The 21623-nt window shown below is 41.5% G+C and overlaps 1 protein-coding gene across 2 annotated transcripts in view; it reads right to left on the bottom strand.

The window, feature by feature from the left end:
• LOC126425213 (BTB/POZ domain-containing protein 17) overlaps nt 1–21623 on the bottom strand; it is a 126441-nt gene that overhangs the window by 85751 nt on the left and 19067 nt on the right. The window lies entirely within an intron of this gene.

Genomic DNA, 21623 nt, shown 5'->3' with positions numbered 1-21623 from the left:
AAGAGGGAATTGAAACATGCTGGCAAAAAATCAAGAACAGTTATTTAGATGTGGGAGAAGAAATCTTAGGATTTAAGGCACATCAAAGGAAGGAATGGATCTCCAATGCTGCATGGAATGAAATCAGCCACAGGAAAGAACTAAAACTTAAGTTAAATTTTTGTAAGACAAGAGCACAGAAGAGCGAAGCGCATAAAGAATACATGGAGGCGAACAAAAAAGTGAAAGCATTGCTACGTCGAGATAAAAGGAAATGGATAGATGAGCAAGCAAAATTAGCAGAAGAGGCAGCAAGACAAGGAAATATGAAAGAGCTCTAAAACATTACCAAACGGTTGTCAATGAAGAACTTCAGACATGAAGGACCAGTTAAGAACAAGAATGGTGTGATGCTTACAACTCAACAGGCACAGCTACAGAGATGGGAGGAGCACTTAAATTGTGAAGACAACCAAGAGGAACAGGTAAGAGGTGTTCCAGAGGAAGTTGAAGAAGATCAAGATATAAATTTGCAGTGCCCCACAATGGACGAAATTAGGATTGCCTTGAAAACACTAAAAAATACAAAGGCTCCAGGCCTAGACAACATAGCACTAGAGCTTTTAAAAGCCGATATTGAAAGTACTGTTAAAATGCTCCATCCTTTGCTGAAGCATATTTGGCTTGAAGAGAAATCTCCAAAGGAGTGGAAAAATGGCTTGGTGGTAAAGCTCCCAAAAAAGGGAAATTTGTCAGACTGTAATAACTGGCGTGGTATTACATTGTTGTCAGTGTCCAGTAAGGTCCTCACCAGAATTATTTTAAACAGAATTAAAGAATCCCTTGAAAAGCGACTGCGTAAAGAACAGGCCGGTTTTAGGGCACAACGCAGCTGTGTTGATCTTATTAACACTCTTAGGATCATCTTAGAGCAAAGCAAAGAATTCCAAGCAACCATGTACCTGGCATTCATTGATTTTCAAAAGGCCTTCGATTCCGTGAAACATAAAGTGCTCTGGCAGGTGTTGCGGAAGTATGGCATACCACAGAAGATCTTAAACATCATAAAAGATCTATATGATGGCTACGAATGCTGCGTACTCCACAAGGGAAATATGACAGAGCCCATAAAAGTAACAACTGGAGTCCGGCAGGGTTGCATTTTGTCACCAACACTTTTTCTACTCACTCTAGACTCTGTTATGAGAAGAGTCACAGCAGGCAGGAGACGAGGAATCCAGTGGGGGATCCACGAACGTCTGGAGGATCTGGATTTTGCAGACGATATAGTTTTATTAGCTCCAAGGCTGACTGATATGCAAGCTAAATTAAACTTGCTGAAAGAAGAAGCAGAGACTGCTGGCCTCAAGATAAATACAGGCAAAACAAAGGAAATGAGAGTAAATTCAGGGAACATGGAGGTGCCCCTGTTAATAGGTGAGCAACGAGTGGAGACTGTCAACTCATTCCTGTATCTGGGTAGTATAGTGGCAGAAGATGGTGGAGCTGGAGATGACGTGAAAAACCGCATTAAAAAGGCAAATGCTGCCTTCATACAATTGTATCCAATATGGAAAAATAGAAATATCACATACAAAACAAAAATCCGTATTTTTAATACAAATGTGAAAGCTGTCCTTCTGTACGCCAGTGAAAGCTGGAAAATGGATAAAAAGATAACAACCCAGTTACAAAGCTTCATAAAATAGATGTCTTCGACGCATCACGAATATCTGGTGGCCAGAAAAAATATGTAATGAGGAGCTCTGGCGAATAACAAACCAGATACCTATAGAAGACTAGATACGAGAGAGAAAGTGGGGCTGGTTGGGGCACACCTTGAGAAAACCAGATGGAGCCATAGAGAAAAAAGCATTGGAATGGAATCCCCAGGGAACAAGGAAGAGAGGAAGACCAAGGGGTACATGGAAGAGGACAGTGGAAGGGGAAGCAAAAAGAGTTGGTAAGACCTGGGCAGAATTGAGGCAAATGGCAAAAGACAGAGACGGATGGCGAGTTCTCCTGGATGCCCTATGCCCCCATAGGGGCCAAAGGAATTAAGTCAAGTAAGTCAATGTAGCAGATGGATATGAAATGGAATGAGCACAAGGGTTGTTGTAGGTCAATTTCATTTCATTGGGAGCATTTTAGGAAAGTACAGTTCACATCTGTAAAGGAGAGTACTTATAGAACAGTAATAGGAAAAACGATGTGGACCAGATGAATGCCCAATGTGCAGGACATTTATAAATGGAAATTTGCCTGAGAATTTACCCAAAGCAGTGCATTTATATAAAAAAAGTACTTTTCAAACTTTTTACTGCTACAATGTATAATTTACCAATTAAAATAATGGAATGGGAAGATACTTCTGATATTAAAGATTAATAAATGTTTACAGTTGCCTTTATGACTAAGAACAAGAGGGAAGAAGTGAGTAACCGAGTCAGTGATTATATATTATTAAAAATATGAATTATAAATGCCCTTGTATTTTGCACCATTAAGTGGGACCTATTATTGAATACTACTCGAATGTTTGGGATCCCCACCAGGTCGGATTAAAAGGAAGACATCGAAGAAATTCAGAAATGGGCTGCCAGATTTGTTTGGTGGTAGGTTTGATCAGCACGCAAGTATTACTGAGATGCTTCATGAACTTGTGGGACCTCTGGAGGGAAGACCACATTCTTTTCACATAAAACTATTGAGGAAATTTTTTTTGAGAACCAGCATTTGACACTGACTGCACAGCAATTCTACTGCTGGCAATATACATTTTTTGTAAGGGTCACAAAGATGAGATACGAGATATTAAGACTTCCACAGAAGTGTACAGGCAGTCTTTTCCCCTCACTCTATTTTTTGATGTAGACATCTGGTAGGAAGATAAAAAATGAGGCAACTTTCCACAGAATAAGTCAAGAAGGAAATATGTGGGAGAGATATGTTAGAAGAAGGGACAGGACACTAAGGCATTAGTTAAGACAACAGTGACAACAAGAAATAACTTCCTCGGTAATACAGGAAGCTGCTTTTTTTTTGGGGGGGGGGGGGGGGAAGTACTGTAGAGGAAGATAAATATTGGGATTCTTCAAGTAACAATTAAGGGCATTAGGAGTAAGTTCTACTCAGCGATGAGACTGACAAAGAAAAGGAAATGGGTCAGAAGATTGACATCAGAAAAGTCATCTTATCTCTACTATTACTATTTAGCATTCACATTGCTATTAGATGAATGCTGTCACATTTCATGACAAGAGAAAATAGTTGTGGATCGCAGAAAATGTCATAATTCTTACGAAAGCCTGGAGGTGGAATGTGAAGCATTGTGTCATAAGAACAAACCCCCACAGATACATTGTTAGACATAGTTTTGCCTCTACACCTAACATGAAACAATTAATGGTAGTCATGATGAAAGTATGGAGAACTGTGTACTGCACATTAATAAAATTATTTCCAAATAATAGAATTTAAAACAAAAAAACATCACTAACATGTTTCAATACTTCCTTTGTAGTGCTTGAGAAGGTATGTGTATCTCGGAAAAGAATAACCTACTACGACAAAGTTTAAGCCCTACGGGGGTCTTTCTCCAGAAAATACTATTAATTAAACCAACAATCACAGACAAGAAAAATTTTTGTGAGAAATGTCAGCCGCTGGAATTTTCTGTGACCTGTCTAACATACTGTATCACTAAAAATGTCACACACAAGAGCAGAATTGCCAGCAATCTGGATTTAGGCAGAATTGTTCTGATTTTCCTCATGATAACAAGACTACCCATTTAACTGTATCAGGATACGTAAAAATCCTGATTACATCAGAAATGAATATAACATAACACAGTCTGTTCATTATACTAGAGTTTAAATTAAGAGGCATTCTTGTAAATGTAACTGAAATAAAAATACAGCTTTTAGCGCAAAGAAAGCAAAGTTGGTAAACCAGCACATGTTGTTGTTAATGTACATTTTACACGTAACAAATCGTTTTTACAAATGGTCTCATTGTCAGACAGTAAAATAGTGAATTGCCAGTCCTGAAAAAGAAGTGAAAGCTGAGATTTAAAGACAAGTTTAATAGAGAATGGTTCAAGGTTTACTCATGGTTTAAAAAAGATAATTATAATGGTCACTGTATGCAGTATATGCGGACAAGGGGGAAAAAAAATTCCAGCATTTCTCAGTTAAAAATATGCTTTTTCCCTGGTCAAAATTAACTTTTTCCTGCATGAAAGTACATTTTTCCCATTTCAAGTGACAATATGCTTTCCCTCGACACTGTGGAGCATATCAATCCTTTGAATAGTGAAACTTTTATATATCGGCATTGAAATTCCTGGCACTTTAGGAAACGAAACCCAGCAAGAAACAACATGTTTTGTAAAGATCTTGGACGTGCGATAAAATTTACAGTGCATATTTTCGTATTATGAAAGTATAAACACAAATTCCACCAAATACAGCATGACAGCTTCCGAAGCACTGAGATTTAGATTGTGACGTGCTTTTGTCAGCCAATTGCAGCTCATGTCAAGCGATCTCGCCAGACAATGACAGCAAATATTCAGAGCGATAGGACAGGTGATGTAGTCAGCCAATATCAACATCAATGGTAAGCAGTGCAAACACATAAATGAGAAATGTAAATGGCTTGAATTGATGTGCATACATATATCTACAAGAAAAGCTAAGCTTTCATATATAATATTTATCAGTACGAAAGAATTAAAAGAAATACGACAATCTACTCTTTAAACTTTGTCTTTTTAGTGTGTCTTACCCTTTAAGATACGAGACACAAATGTGACAGTAAAATTTTAAGTAATCGCATAAACGGCTGGTCTTTTGGGCTCAAAATTTTTTTGGGGGGCCTGGTCCGCAGTGCTTAATTTTGAATGAAAGTCTAACACTCCATGACACTCCTGCACATTCTCGTACATAACATAATTCATCTCACTTAAAAGGAAATTTACTTTTAAAGTCACACTTCTCAAACCACCATTCACAATATCTTTCCACCACCTGTTTGAAATGTAAACGTTGTGACATCACGCTCATCAAAACGAGGCCCACGAGAAAGACACATCGAGAGCAGTTTGTTGTTACGAAGTATTGCATAGTCTGTGACACTTTTGCTGTCAGCAGATACAGATGTGTGCACTGTGTTTTGTTGTTGTAAATGGTGCATTTTCTTTGCAACTGAACTTTTATTTCGGTGTTATTCTCTTGTTTATGCTTTATTGTGCAGTATTATTCTGCAGTAGCGGGCTAAAGTAAAATTCTCTGTTAAGAGTATCAGTTCTAACCAGTCAAAATTGCAAAAATTTAACTGAAAACTAAAACAACGGAAAGTCCCGGAATTCTAAAAAATTCCTGCATTTTTCCTGGATTTCTCCCAGATGAAAAAATTCCTTGGTTTTCCTCAATTTCCCGCTCGTATACACCCTGTATAGTTTAACCCTCATAGTTTAGTGTATGTCACAGAGGCAAAAGTAATGTCACTCGTATACACCCTGTGTGTAGTTTAACCCTCATAGTTTAGTGTATGTCACAGAGGCAAAAGTAATGTCAAAAAATATATGTTATAAATACTGACTCTGTTCGGTTTAGAAGTGTCATGTTCATAAAAAAAATTCATATTGCTAAAGAAAGAACTTTGCTATCCAGTTCTTGGAATATGCAAAGCAAAAACCTTAGGACTTCAAGAAAGAAACAATTAATCAATAATCAGATTCCTTTATATTTGAGAAATAAACAGTAGGTCATATTAAGCAATTCCATTACGTACACAAGTCCATATTTTCTTCGTTTCATTACAGGAACACTACAGACTTAAATATTGGCTCCATCATTGTTTTTAATGGATATAAATGTCTTATCATCTTCCACTGTTAAACTAGAAATTAGTTTGTTTTCTTAATTATTACAATGAAAATCACCAGAGGTGCATCATTAACATGGGCTGTATAAGATATCTTGACAAACATTGCTGAGTGTTTCTTTGCACTACCACTTATATTGGATAAAATGCATACTGCTAATGACTATTGGCTTTCCGGAAGTACCAGTGCACTGTCTTACTCTTGACAGCAATAGGTGTAGATAAAGAAATAACCAGCTGATGTATGACCACAACATAACTATGAAACATGTAAATGTGTAATTATTCTATTATTGTGTTGTGTTCTTGAGAGGGTGGCTACACAATGCATTCTGTGCAGAGAGATACGCAGAATACACTGCAGTAGTGCCAGTGTGGTCTCTGTCTCTGTCCCATGGAACTATCATAGCTTCTTAACACGATACTATATACCACCAATACTGGAGATGTAATGGCGAAGTAAGCTCATCACATTTAAGCCAACATGACTCCCCCCCCACACCATCAGCAATAGCCTCATACATAATTACATAATATAGGATGCCTCCAAGAAAATAAAGAGCATAAAATGGATTTGTTGGAAGAACCGGAGATATATTCACATTACAGAAAATATGAAGATAAAATATTAAATGAAAAACTTGAAAGTAAATCGCTGAGTTTCTTCAGATGCTTCAACAGTAACACACAGAAATAAGTACTACAGTAAAATGGATACAATCAAATGTTGATTGTCAAGATAAAATATCCTCTATACAAAGGTATGTCTTACTTCATGGAAGACCTATAACATTATCTCTGTCAAGCGCATCTAACAAGGGATCATGATGTTTGGAACGCGGATTTACTGTAAACTTTGTACACTTGTAGTACTCCATGAGGACAACAAAATGTGTGAGCAGTAGCGCGTACTTCTCAAGCGTTATTGAGAAAATCTCAAGATAATTTTGGTCGTCCAATATATACCTGTGCGTGGTCATTTTTACCATGAAGCGGCGGCAACCGAGTGGTTAGCGTTCAAGCCCCCTAATCACTGGATTGAGTCCCATTTGTCAGTTTTTTATTTTTTCCTCTCTTCAACACAGTCGTTTTCTTTACTGTTTATATTGCAATTGACATAATGGAAAAAAAAAGAGTGTAATCAGATGAACTTTTATTAAATTTACAATGATCTTTGGCAGTCTACAAATTTTTATTATCACAAATAAGAAAACTGTGGGTACAAGTTCTCCCAAATATCACCACTAACTGCATATAAAGATCGATAAGCAACTAAAAATTGCATCTTTGTTTATATATTGCAGTAAAGTCAACAGAACAAAACAGAACCTCATATATCAAAAAACATTACATAAAAAGAAGACATTATGTAAAAATGGCATAGTACACAGAGAAGAAACATACATAAAAAAGGGAAATCATTTCCCAAAACAGGTCATGTAAAATATAAATAACACAAAATTGTGTCTGGTACCTGAAAAGTTATTTATAAATCGACCGCCTGTTTACAGTCGCAGGATTCCACAAACAGCTCGTAATGGATCAAACTGATCACCAGTTTCTAATTATTATTAACAAAATTTAATCATTTAAATTTGGATGAGAGCAGCTATTTATAACATGTCTGAGGAGTCTTTAGTGCTGAGTGAGCACACTGATGTTTGTTTATGGGCTTGGCTAGTAGTTGGATTGATGACTGTCTGGGGAAAAATGTACACCGTTGGTTTTAAGGACACACAATTCACCAAAGTGGTGTCCAATTGCTCAACTTGCACCAGGCCGTGGTGCCACATGATATACACACATCAAAAAAAGTTTTGCATCATTTCGGTTCCGAGAGTTCCAGAACCTGTACAGAAAATTGGAATAGAGATCAACATAAACATCATTTCAGCCCTTTGTATTACTCATGAAAACCACACATTGCATGTTGTACCACCATACAGCGAGACCTTCAGAGGTGGTGGTCCAGACTACTGTACACACTGGTACCTCTAGCACCCAGTAGCACGTCCTTTGCATTGATGCATACCTGTATTCATCGTGGCATGATATCCATCAAGGAACTGTTGGTCCAGATTGTCCCACTCCTCAACGGCGATTCAGCATAGATCACTCCGAGATGCCTGGACACTTCCCTTGTTGAGAGCCCTTCCTGGCACTAAGTAACAATGCACACGCGATTGAAGTGCGGTATTGACTGTCTAGGCATGGTTGAACAACAGACAACACAAGCTGTGTACCTCCTTCCCGGTGGAATGACTGGAACCTATCGGCTGTCTGACACCTCTTTATAATAGGCGCTGCTCATGCATGGTTGTTTACATCTTTGTGTGGGTTTAGTGACATCTCTGAACAGTCAAAGGGACTGTGTGTGTGATACAGTATCCACAGTGAACGTCTATCTTCGGGGGTTGTGGGAACTGGGGTGATGCAAAACTTTTGTGTGTGTGAGTGCGCACGCACGCAGAGCTGGTTGACTGATGGGGGAGGGGGGTGGGGTGCCAAAATATCTGATGGTTTTGAAAATAAAACAACAATCAGGGGAAAGTGAAAACATTTTTTGGTAAAGATACATTCTCTTTTTTATGGAGAATTAGTACCACTGTATCCTGAGAATAACATATGATAAATATCCATCATTCTGAGTAACACATTCATGTACTCTGTCTAGAAGAGATAACATAATGCACTACTAAATTTTATTTGGGACCTCCCAAATGCACTCATGAATTCAACCTTTCAGTTCATCGATACTGGTTGAGAGTTGCTCATAAACTTTCTTCGTTTAAGATAACACCACAAAAAATAATCAGGTTGACCGAATGAGCAAGCCAGTTGATGTCCACTACATGAGAAATGGCTATTCCTGGAAATATTTCATTCAGGACTGCCATATGATGACCCACAGTATGGGTTGTTACCCCATCTTGCTGGAACGACAGGTGACAATGGTAATTTACTTCACAATTCAGAAATGTTTGCAAAAGAGCTGCGTGGCACTCAGAATTTATTGCTAGTGTGGCTTGCTCATAAAAAAGAAGACTGATAATATGCATGGATAAAATTTTGCACAATACTATAGCTTCTGCGCTATGCATAGAACATTCCAGCAATTCACATGGAGTATGTGCAACCCAGAATTAACAGTTCCATTTGTTTACATACCCAGTCAAGTGGAAATGTGCTTCAACTGACATCAGTAACCTGTTCACAATATGCTTTTCAGCTCTTCAGAACCCATTGCAAAATTGATGTCTTGTGGTCTTTTCCCTGTCAGTAAGCGTATGGACAACTCAAGTCTCATACTCACGATAGTGATGATCTTCTTGCATGATACAGAGAATGCTGGTATCCTCAAACCTAAATGCGATAGCTTGCTCCTGACCCGATCATTAAAGACTATGACGATCACGTCCATAGTCTTTCCGGTCTATGTACGCAACGAGGACATCCAGAAACTTTTTCTGTCCATCACAGTTCCATCTAGACACCATTTCAATACTCATACCAACAGAGTACTGTGACTAGGGGCATCACGTTGACTAAACCTGTGTTAAAAGTTGCATCATGCAGTTGTGAAAATTTTCTCTTTATAAACTCCTCTACTGCCAAATGTGTTGTTTCCCAGGTTAGCATTCCATGTTAACTGAACTCCAGAGAACAGGGCACAGTATGGCACGTAGTATTACAGTGCCGCACAGTATGTGTCCTGTGAAAGATAGTTTAAAAATTGTCAGGTGTTTCTGGCACACCTTGTACATTTTACTTAAAAAACATCTTTTGTTTCTGTGCAATAGTCCAAGTAAATCAGATGACTGTGTTCCATACCAACAATAAAGAGCAAACTACGAGTCGGTACATTGATAAGGTTGAAGTTTCCCATAATTACTTTTTTAATAGTCTAGGTGTCATCCCCGATCAGACATGAACCTATCAATGAAACTTACTCCACAAAATAGTTGGAAAGAAATGAGAATAAAATGTAAATATAGCATGCAATGCTACACTTTCATTTGTGCACTCAGCTGCTGAATATTGCATCCCTGCGTATTGGTTGTAATACTCTTTTTACTTTTACTGTTAAGACATAACTCATATTTTTTAACAGAAACAAAAATTACATTCTTAATAGCTACAAAAATTGTAACCTGTAGCTCTGCAAAATTTGTATTATTGTTCATCCTCTAATTGGGAGTTGTTCTTTTAAATTTTAGTTACAAAAAAATATCGCTGCAGTGCCTTCCATTTCACACAAGCATACATCTTTTGAATTTAGTATGGTGCTGAGTAAACATACATTAAAAATTTTGGAACACAAAGAGCCATTTGAAACATTAAGCTAATATGTACAAAGTACATACTGAATTGAGCAAACTTTTTCAAATAAGCATAGTTAGAAAACACATCACAGATACAAAACAATAGCCAGTCAGAGATGTGCATGTGCAAGGAACTGTGGTCTTCTGAAGAATTTTTTTTCCAGCAATTTTTGTGTGGTGTCACCGCCAGACACCACACTTGCTAGATGGTAGCTTAAATCGGCCGCGGTCCATTTAGTACATGTCGGACCCGTGTGTCACCACTGTGTGATCGCAGACCGAGTGCCACCACAAGGCAGGTCTCGATATACGGACGAGCACTCGCCCCAGTTGTACGACGACTTTGCTAGCGACTACACTGAAGCCTTTCCTCTCATTTGCCGAGAGACTGTTAGAACAGCCTTCAGCTAAGTTCATGGCTACGACCTAGCAAGGCGCCATTAACCGTATCTGAAGATAGTCTTATTTGTATTATCAAGAGCGATGTACCACAAGGATAAATAAAAGATAAGTATTCGAGGAGCTGCATACTTTTCTTATTAGAATTCAATACTTATCCTGTTCCAGACTTGACGCCAGTCGGTGTGTGTGTACGCGTGCCTTTCGGCTCCCTTCTCAGTGTGGCGTAGCTAGCTTGTTACGCCACAACAGATTGGCGACGAGGATGGGATCGTGTTCTTTCTACTTGCTTTGCTCTGATTTATTTGTGTCATGGCTTCGCCACAATCTCCAGATGTACTGTCCGAATTTTATCGCTTGCAGAATCAGCAGACGCAGGCGTTATTGGATGCCCTTGGACAGCTCATCCAGGGTCAACGTGCGCTGCAAATCGATGCGGCCGCCGCCGCTTCATCGCTACCGCAGCCACAACACGCCGTTGCACCGTCCTTCCGTAATTTTGATTCAACCCAAGAAACTTGGCCAGAATGGTCCCAACAATTTGGATTTCATCTCGCCGCCTACAGAATTCAAGGTAATGAGCGGCAGCCGTTTTTGCTTTCTTGTGTCGGTGTGTCCACCTACCGTGTGATAGTGAAATTGTTTCCCCGACGCGACATAGCAACTATGTCCTACGAAGAAATTTTGTCGGCATTGGATGCCTATTTCAAAGAAACAGTTAATGTAGTTGCAAAGAGGTATACGTTCTTTCGTACAAAACGTACGGCCGGTCAAACTAATAGGGAGTGGGTTGCAACTTTGCAAGGCCTTACTAGGGATTGTGCGTTTGAATGTGACTGTGGCCTTCCTTATTCAGATACTATGGTGCGTGATGCAATAGCACAGAACGTTTCTGATGTTCGCATACGGGAACAGATATTGAAACTAGTCAATCCCTCCCTTCAGCAAGTGATAGACATATTGGATAGACAAGACACACTTGACTGTGCTCAGGAATCTTTTGAAACTTTGCCGGCCGTGTGTAACATTAACCGGTCCACCGGGCGCGCTGCAAGGAACTGTAAACAGCCTTCGCGCACGTCCGCACAACCACGTGTCCCGCGAAAGCGAGCAAATGCAGTGCTGAAATCATGCCCGCGGTGTGCAACTAGACATTCGCGTGACAATTGCCCGTCATGCCAAGCTATTTGCTTTTTCTGTAATAAGAACGGACATGTTCGAAGTGTTTGCCAGAAAAAGCTCCGATCAGACACTCTTAATCATTCCAGGCCCTTTGCTTCGCGCCGGAATCGAACCAAGGACACTCCGGCTCGTGGACCTTCGCCCATGGACATTCATGTAGTTAATTCCGCTTCGTCCAGTGCCACTTTCTCAAACAATGACTGTGTTCGTCCCACAAAACGTGTGCGTCGACATCGCCGGAAATCGCGTCAATTCACAAGTGGTTCTGTACCAGTGTCTGTTCAAATTGCACAAAACTGTCGCTCTTGTTGTCAGCAGGACAATAAACTTTTTGTAGATTTGGACTTTAATGGCAAGGTCTTTCCATTCCAGCTCGATACCGGAGCTGGAGTTTCATTACTCAATCACGACACGTACAAACAACTGGGCAAACCTCCGTTGCATGCCGCAAATGTTCAGTTAAAAAGTTATTCAGGACAGCTCATTCCTGTGTTAGGACAGTGCACTCTTCTTGCAACAAACAAGGGACAAACAAAACTTGTGTCATTTTACGTTCTTCGTTCTTCTACTGCAGTGAACTTGTTTGGTTTAGATTTATTTCAATTGTTTAACATGTCTATAGTAAATCAGGTCCTATCAGTGAACCAGACTGTGCCTTCAGACAGTGTTTCTCGTCTGTGTGCAGAATTTGCAGACATTTTTGCACCGGGCCTTGGTTGCGCTAAAAACTATGAAGCACATTTGGAACTGAAAGTAAACGCGCAACCGAAATTTTTCCGAGCGCGCAATGTTCCCCACGCATTGCGTGATGAGGTCGCAAGAACATTACACGATTTAGAATCACAAGGTGTAATTGAACGTATGCAAGCTTCTCTCTGGGCCTCACCCTTAGTAATTTTGCCAAAACCTTCCGGAAAACTGTGACTTTGTGTGGACTTCAAGGCAACACTGAATCCACAACTCGTGATTGCAACTTTTCCCTTACCCCGCCCGGAAGATCTTTTTGATAAACTGTGCCCGGGTAAATACTTTTCCAAGTTGGACCTCGCAGATGCGTACTTGCAAATCCCAGTGGACGCCGAATCCCAGCGCGTCTTGGTGGTTAACATGCATCTTGGTTTGTACCAATTCAAAAGACTGCCATTCGGGTGTGCATCCGCCCCTGCATTGTTTCCGCAATATTTACAAACTGTTTGTGCGTCGGTCCCTACTGCTGCGAACTATCTGGACGATATTGTGATCTCCGGAAAGACGGCAGACGAGGATTTAGCACACCTACGAACATTATTTCAGGTCTTGCGCCAACATGGTCTTCGCTTGCGGAAGGACAAATGTCTGTTTTTTGCTCGTGACTTACCATACCTGGGCCATGTCATCGATGCCCAAGGCATACATCCGAGTCCAGAGCACCTCCGTGCCATACAAGATTTACCTTCACCACAAAATGTGAAGCAGCTACAGAGTGTGTTGGGTAAAATTAACTATTATCATCGCTTTCTGCGCAATGCCTCTTCCATTTCAGCTCCGCTTCATCGCTTACGCCGTACAGGTGTTCCGTTTCTCTGGACGACGGAATGCGAACGCGCTGTTCGCCAGTTGAAATCGGCGTTGCTTTCTAATATTTGCCTTACGCCATTCGATCCCCAGAAACCCCTTTTGTTGATGGTAGATGCATCGGATTTCGGGATTGGTGCTGTGCTTGCGCACAAAGTTGGCTCGCATGATCGCCCTATTGCCTTTGCGTCCAAATTGCTCTCGTCTGCGCAAAGAAATTACTCGCAGATAGAGAAAGAAGCTTTGGCTCTCGTGTTTGGTGTTACTAAGTTCCATGATTTCTTGTATGGTCGTCACTTTACCATCATCACAGACCACAAGCCTTTGACATCGCTTTTTCATCCGAACAAGCCTGTACCTCCGCATACAGCGCAGAAATTAATTCGCTGGTCTATTTTCCTCTCGCAGTACCGCTACGATATCTTGTATCGGTCCACTGCTAAGCACGGAAACGCCGATGCGTTGTCCCGTTTGCCTGTTGCTGAGGATAAAGCATTCGATTCTTCCGAACTTGCTTGCATGTTCATTGATTCGGAAATAGATGAAGTGGTCGAATCGTTTCCTATTGATTTTCGTCGTGTAGCTACAGCCACAGCTGCTGACCCGGACCTTGCTACCGTTTTGCGTTTTGTTGCTACGCAATGGCCATTGTCAAAGTCTCGGATCGAGGATCCGTTGGTTCGCCGATTTTTTGCTCATAGGGAGACTTTTTGTACGCCGTGATGTTTTGTTGTTGCGTTCTGATAATGATCAGTCCAGAGTCGTGGTCCCACGTTCGTTACAGTCCTCTGTTTTACGGCTTCTTCACCAAGGACATTGGGGTATAGTGCGAACGAAACAACTTGCTCGTCAGCACTGTACTTGGTTCGGAATCGATGCTGCGATTACGAATATGTGTTCTTCTTGCATGGCGTGTGCCGAACAACAATCCGCACCGTCGCGGAAAGTCTTTGCATGGCCAAAAGCCACTTCCCCTTGGCAACGCTTGCACATCAATTTTGCTGGTCCATTCTGGAATGCTCGATGGTTGGTTCTGGTAGATGCCTTCAGTAATTTTCCTTTTGTTGTCCGGATGTCTTCCACGACGTCCTTTGCCACCATCCAAGCGTTGTCTGCTATCTTTTGCATTGAAGGTCTTCCGCAGACTATTGTTTCCGACAATGGCCCACAATTCATGTCCGCAGAATTTCAGTCATTCTGCCAGGCCAATGGTATTCAACATCTGACATCCGCGCCGTTTTCGCCTCAGTCAAACGGTGCCGCTGAACGTTTGGTCCGGACTTTCAAATCACAGATGTTGAAGTTGAAAGAGTCGCATTCTTGGGAGGACGCGTTGTTGCTCTTTTTGTCTTCGTATCGCTCTCAGCCCCGAGATGGTCGCTCGCCGGCTGAGTTGCTCCACGGTCGTCCTCATCGAACCTTGATGTCTTTGCTGCATCCGCCGCATCAGGTTCCTGTGCAGCGGCAGACTTCTGCTTTTGCTCCAGGCAACGTTGTATTTTATCGCAACTATCGAGGTTCACGGCGTTGGCTCACAGGGCGCATTCTTTGCTGCCTCGGCCGCGCGATGTATTTGGTTTTGGGGGCCTCTGGTGAGGTGCCTCTGGTGAGGTGCGTCGGCATCTCAATCAGCTGCGCGTCTGTCGTCGCACGGGTTCTGCCGCTCCCCGTCTGCTTTCAGCGACGGAGCCATCCGGTCAGCGCCCTGGGGACCCATCTACAGGCTCGCCTCATGCTCAGGTGTTACCGACGATGCCTTCCATTTTGCCCCATGGCGACACGCCGCCGCCGCCTGTTCTCCCGCCGGCGCCGCCCGCATTCGACGCTTCGCTGCAGCCACCAAGCGCCTCCCTGGGTCACGCGCCGCCGATCGCTTCCCGTGACCAGCCGTCCTCCGCCATGGAACTCTTGCCCGCTCCGGACCACATGACGTCATCGCGCGTCGGGTACCCCGACGCAATGGAGGTCGACCCTTCGGCCCCTCCTGTCTCTTTACGGGCGCATACACCGCATGTTGACGTGCACCCTGGACTAGGTTTTCAGGCGTTTCCTAGCTCCCCTCGGACCGAATGGCCGGGTGCGGGTGGCACAGCCTCGCCTGTTGTTAGGCTCCCCACCTCATCGCATACGTCAACATGGGGTCCTCCCCACGGCGGGCGGAAGCCTTACCACAAGACCGTTCGCCGATTTGCGGGTGAGGAATGTGGTGTCACCGCCAGACACCACACTTGCTAGGTGGTAGCTTAAATCGGCCGCGGTCCATTTAGTACATGTCGGACCCGCGTGTCGCCACTGTGTGATCGCAGACCGAGCGCCACCACAAGGCAGGTCTCGAGATACGGACGAGCACTCGCCCCAGTTGTACGACGACTTTGCTAGCGACTACACTGAAGCCTTTCCTCTCATTTGCCGAGAGACTGTTAGAATAGCCTTCAGCTAAGTTCATGGCTACGACCTAGCAAGGCGCCATTAACCGTATCTGAAGATAGTCTTATTTGTATTATCAAGAGCGATGTACCACAAGGATAAATAAAAGATAAGTATTCGAGGAGCTGCATACTTTTCTTATTAGAATTCAATACTTATCCTGTTCCAGACTTGACGCCAGTCGGCGTGTGTGTACGCGTGCCTTTCGGCTCCCTTCTCAGTGTGGCGTAGCTAGCTTGTTACGCCACAACATTTTGCATGTTTGGTGAACAACTTGAAAAGTTACACAAGCTCACTGAATCCTGAATGTTAACTAACTCCAACTGTGCATCAATATCATCAGGCAAAAGATGGGAATTTTAAATAATTACACACCTGAAAATTTTATTACATGATCTTGCCAAGTTACAACAACAATAATAATAATAATAATAATAATAATAATAATAATAATTGGGTGCTGTGGCCCAGAGAAAGTGGTTGTGTTTGTTTGGGTTGTGCTTCTGTGAATGTATGTGTGTTTTCTATTTCGGAAGAAGCACTTCGTCCGAAAGCTTAAATATTTTAGGAGCTGTATAAATTAATTGCTGTGTTTAGCAACTGTAATAAAAAAAGTCATTCACAACAGATGCATTTCACTTTATTTTAAAGTGTCTTCAGTGCTCTCTTACGACATTGCTTGTTTTGATCATTAACATTTCGCATGCTTTACTTATTACTGTAAACAGTTTTTATTCTTTCTGTTACTCATTTCTGTTGTTGTCTACTCCAGTCTTATTCATTTTCCATGTGTATGTGTTGAGTATTTGCATTTGCTTTTGCGAAACACACTTTCACTCCAGTTCATACATTTATACTTCTGTGCATTGTCCTATCATCAGTTTGCACATTTTGTTTTGTTATGTTATTGTGGGATGTGTTTGTGTTTTGTTTGTTTTGATAGTGCTCGAGGAGCCTGCTATCGATCTGTTAGTCTGGTGCTTAAGGGTGGGAGGGAAGGAGGGGTGAGGGAAGATGGGGGGGGGGGAGGGGAGAGAGAGAGAGAAGTGGAGGGGTGTATATATATATATATATATATATATATATATATATATATATATATATATATATATATATATATATATGAGAGAGAGAGAGAGAGAGAGAGAGAGAGAGAGAGAGCACAAACGTGTGTGCGCGTGTGGGCCCTTAAGGGGGGGGGGGGGGGCATTTACAGGAAAAACAACGCAACAGACACAATCTTACATCAATCATCTAACCACCCATAGGCCCAAAAAGAATCTGCCCTCAGATATATGACGCAAAGATTAAACACAGTACCACTTAACAAACACAACTGTAATAAGGAGTTGGACATACCAACAAAACTGAGAAAAGAAAAATACAAAAAAAGGAAAGAAATGCACAAATCCAGAGATGGACATCACTCGCTACATGCGTACACGCACACATACCAAAAAAAAATCTGCCGCCACTACAGAATGAGAGAACAACACAGAAACTTACCAGACAAGCTGGTACACACTCGCATACAGAAATAAACTGACGCACAGAACTGGGAACAGCCTCAAGAAACAAGAAATAAAAATAGCACACCAAAGCAACAACTCTTTACAGAAATGTCTAAAAAGGGAAGACAAATGGATATCTACCAAAAATCTTTCATTTACCAACTCCAGTGTAACAGCTGTGATGCTCTATGTCTAGGACACACAAGCAGAACTTTCGAGATAAGGTATAAGCAACACAAAAGAGCATGGAAATATGGCATCAGCCATTCATAATTTGCAGGACACCTCCGTCAAGAAAACTACTACCCAACCGCAATAGAAAAGGTCATGAAAGCAGTCAGACTCAGCAACATGAAACATCTCCTACACCTACAAGAAAACTTACAAATTCAAAAATCAATAATAGAGAACACAGACAAAAATCAGCAACCAGACACTATTGAGAAGAAACACATAATAAATGAACAGATAAAAATCAGCAACCACATGCTATTTAAACTAATAAAACAACCTGTGGCACAACATGTAGATGAACATCACACACGTGATGTCAATTGCTGCTTCACTACCCGAGCCACCTGGATCCTTCCCTCCACCAGCAGCTTTTCTGAACTGCACAGACGTGAATTAGCCTTACAACATGTTCTCCGTTCCCATAATTATCCCAGGCTCAGCCTATGGTAACACATTGTTCCCATAATGTCCACCCAACAGTTTCCAACTCCTCTGTCCTATTATCTCCTCCCCATTCTTATCTCCCACCTTTTTTGTTTGCAGCCCTCTGCCATCGCAGCCAAATGACTTTCTCCGCTATTCTCCTTTTTTCCCCTCCTCCCAGCCCCACAACCTCCTGACGCTACACCTGTTGGCAGTGTAGTACCTGCACACCCCACTGGACAGTGTTTGTCTCTCTCCCCACTTGTACACTACTATCCCTTCCCTGCCCCCTCCATATTGCTGCTTTCCTCTCATGTGACAGTTACATTCCCAGTTGCATTCCGGTCCGAGATGCTGGAGTTGGAGGACACGTGTGTGTGTGTGTGTGTGTGTGTGTGTGTGTGTGTGTGCGTGCGCGCGTGCGCTTGCTCGAGTTCCTACCTGGAGTTTCCACTGTTTGAGAAAAAAGGAACAACTTGTCACATGTTAATTTAGTGATTGAAATCAGAACCAGTGACCCAAAAGGTTGGGAAAAACACAAGTATTTCAGTTACAGTACTTTACATAACCATGGATTATGAGCCAGTTGTGCTTACATTTACAATGTAAAAACAAGCAAATAACTGAAAAATAGAATTTTCTATCAGGGAGTAAAGTTGTATAACAAATTGCCCAAGGAGAGGGAAAATATTACTAAAATACAACTGTTTAAAAATGCAGCTAAAAAACACACTGCACAACTTACGCATATTACACAATTACAAATTACTTAGAGGACTTGCACTAATGGTCAGTAATGAAAGGGCATCTGCATCACCATATCACATCACAATACACGAGCACAATGTAATGCTTTTACAAGAAAATCATGTACCAAGGTCTATTCATGCAAGATAGTAATATCTAGTCATTCTCCTGAGCTTACCACATCACTAATCATGGGGGAGGGGGGAGGGCAGGGGGGGGGGGGGGGGGGTATGCTGACTCAATTTTTCAAACTGAAGAAAGGACATGAAGACATGCATGGGAGATAGTTGCATGTCTGTCAGCCTGAAGTCAGTTTTTTGAACTGACTAGGGTAAGTGCAAGTGGCATAGCAGTACGTTCATGGTACAGGAGTCATCAGCAGACATCAACAGTGTTTGCAGTGATAAACTTGGTTTCATATCATACGTTATCTGGTGCAAACTGAGGACAATTAGGAGAACATTGTACAATAGGAACCAAGTGAATGAGACAGTGCAGTTGTTCAGACAATGACCTCATATTATGAGGACAGAGTTTGGTCTGTCTGGCCACAGTGACTGAAATTTTCAGTGGTTCTCCTATATATTTCAGGCAAAATGGTTCCTTCAGCAAGGTCTTAGCTGATCACCTGTTCTATCCTCATAAAAACATACTTATATATACTATTTGCGTGTACAGTAAAGTGACAAAAGTCATGGGATATCTCTTAATATTGTATCAGACCTCCTTGTACCCGTTGTAGTGCACAAATTCGATGTGGCACAGACTCATCAAGGCATAGGAAGTCCCCAGCAGAAATATAGAACCTTGCTGCATCTATAGCTGTCCATAATTGCAAAAGTGTTGCCGGTGCAGGGTTTTGTACACAAGCTGACCTCTTGATTATTTCCCACAAATGTCCAATTGGTGGCCAAATCATTAGCTCGAACTACCCAGAATGTTCTTCAAACCAATCATGAACAATTGTGGCACAGTGTCATGGTACATTGTCGCCTATAAAAATTCTGTATGGTGTGGTGACAGGAAGTCCATGAATGGCTGCAAATAGTCTCCAATTAGCCCAATACAACCATTTCCAGTCAGTGATCAATTCAGTTGGATCCATTCTAAGTAAATACGGCACACACCATTACGAAGTCACTACCAGCTTGCAATGTGCATTGTTAACAACTTGGGTCCTTGACTTCATGGGCTCTGTGCTACACTCAAACCCTACCATCAGCTCTCACCAACTGAAATCAAGACTCACCTGACCAAGCCACAATTTCCCAGCCACCTAGGGTCCAACTGATATGGTCACCAGCCCAGGAGAGGCACTGCAGGCAACACTGTACTGTCAGCAAAGGCACTGGCATCGGTCATCTGCTGCCGTAGCCTATTAATGCCACATTTTGCAGCACTGTCCTTGTGGACATGTTTGTCATGCATTCCAAATTGATTCCTGCAGTTACTTCAGGCAATGTTGCTTGTCTGTTAGCACTGACAACTCTACGCAAATGCCACTGCTCTCGCTTGTCAAGTGAAAGCAGTCGGCCACTGAATTGTCTGTGGTCAGTGATGAGAGGTAACGCCTGAAATCTGGTATTCTCGGCACACTCTTGACACTGTGGACTGCAGACTATTGAATTCCCAAACAATTTCTAAAATGGGGTGCCCCATGCGTCTAGCTCCGACTGCCATTCCTCATTCAAAGTCTGTTAATTCCCACCGTGTGGCCGTAATCATGTCGGAAACTTCTTCACATGAATCATCTGAGTACAAATGACAGCTACGCCAATGCAATCCCCTTTTATGCCTTGTGTATGCGATACTACCACCATCTGCATATATGCATATCACTATACTATGACTTTTGTCCCCTCAGTGTATACTTTCATTGCACATGGTCCCATCACTGGGAGTTAATCCCTGTATGAATAAATAAATAAAAATATTTCATAAACTATTTTCGGATGAGTAGTGCGTTGTGCGATGAATTATTACTGTCGATAAGATGTAAAACAATGAAGCAAAATATACTAAGAGATGCAATCACATTTGACTAGAGATTAGGAGCCAACTTGGAGATTTTTAGCAACATGTAAGTCAATCAAATGCTCGAAGTTTAGTGCTGTAACATTAGCAAACACAATTAGGAAAATTGGTATGGAAAATGCAGCAAACATTTATGCCCAGGGAGAATATATTCAGGTAATTACCTTAAAACATTCTTCAATTATCTGGTGAAACTGACATGCGTTTCACAGACATCTTACTAATCATTGCATATGATGTACTTTTTGAAGTGTAAGTACTTCTCCACACTGCCATGTAATTAAACAAGACAATATTATGTTTTCAAATAAATAAAGAAATGACACAATGAATCCTTCAGTGACCACCCTACAATCATAAATATAATAGCTACTCCCACATAGGCACATAAAATTGTCTTGTGTGCATGTCTTTTAATTCCACATAAGCAGAAATTTCATTTTTTTTTTTAAAAATTATCGATGTATTCCTTTGAAGACTTAACTGCACAGAGACTTTGTTTGTGAGTGACACACTATGAATTCAAGCATCACCTCTTCGCTCATTTTAAGAAGTAGAGCAGTGAACCACCTACATCTAGAACAAGGAATAAAGACAAACTGAAAACCACCAGTGCACACTTATACAATGTGCCTGGTTCATGAAGCTCTGTTACCATCTGAAATGTGAATATTATCAAATGATCAATATTCAACCTCACAAGCACAGTATGTCTTGAAAATTACTGAGAATATTTTGGGACCATCAATATTTTTGCCATTGACAATGCAGCAATGTGTGCCCTTACTTAGACAGTCGGTATGTTGAAGGTTTGAGAATATTATAGAAGATGTGAGGGCCAATTTGGAGAATTTTTTATCGAAGAACTGCACACATTTGGTTTTGAAATAATATCTGTCACTGTTACTTATTGTCATAT

Source organism: Schistocerca serialis, chromosome 10, assembly GCF_023864345.2.
Source record: "Schistocerca serialis cubense isolate TAMUIC-IGC-003099 chromosome 10, iqSchSeri2.2, whole genome shotgun sequence".
Taxonomy (NCBI): domain Eukaryota; kingdom Metazoa; phylum Arthropoda; class Insecta; order Orthoptera; family Acrididae; genus Schistocerca; species Schistocerca serialis.
This window is presented reverse-complemented; position numbering and strand designations above follow the sequence as displayed.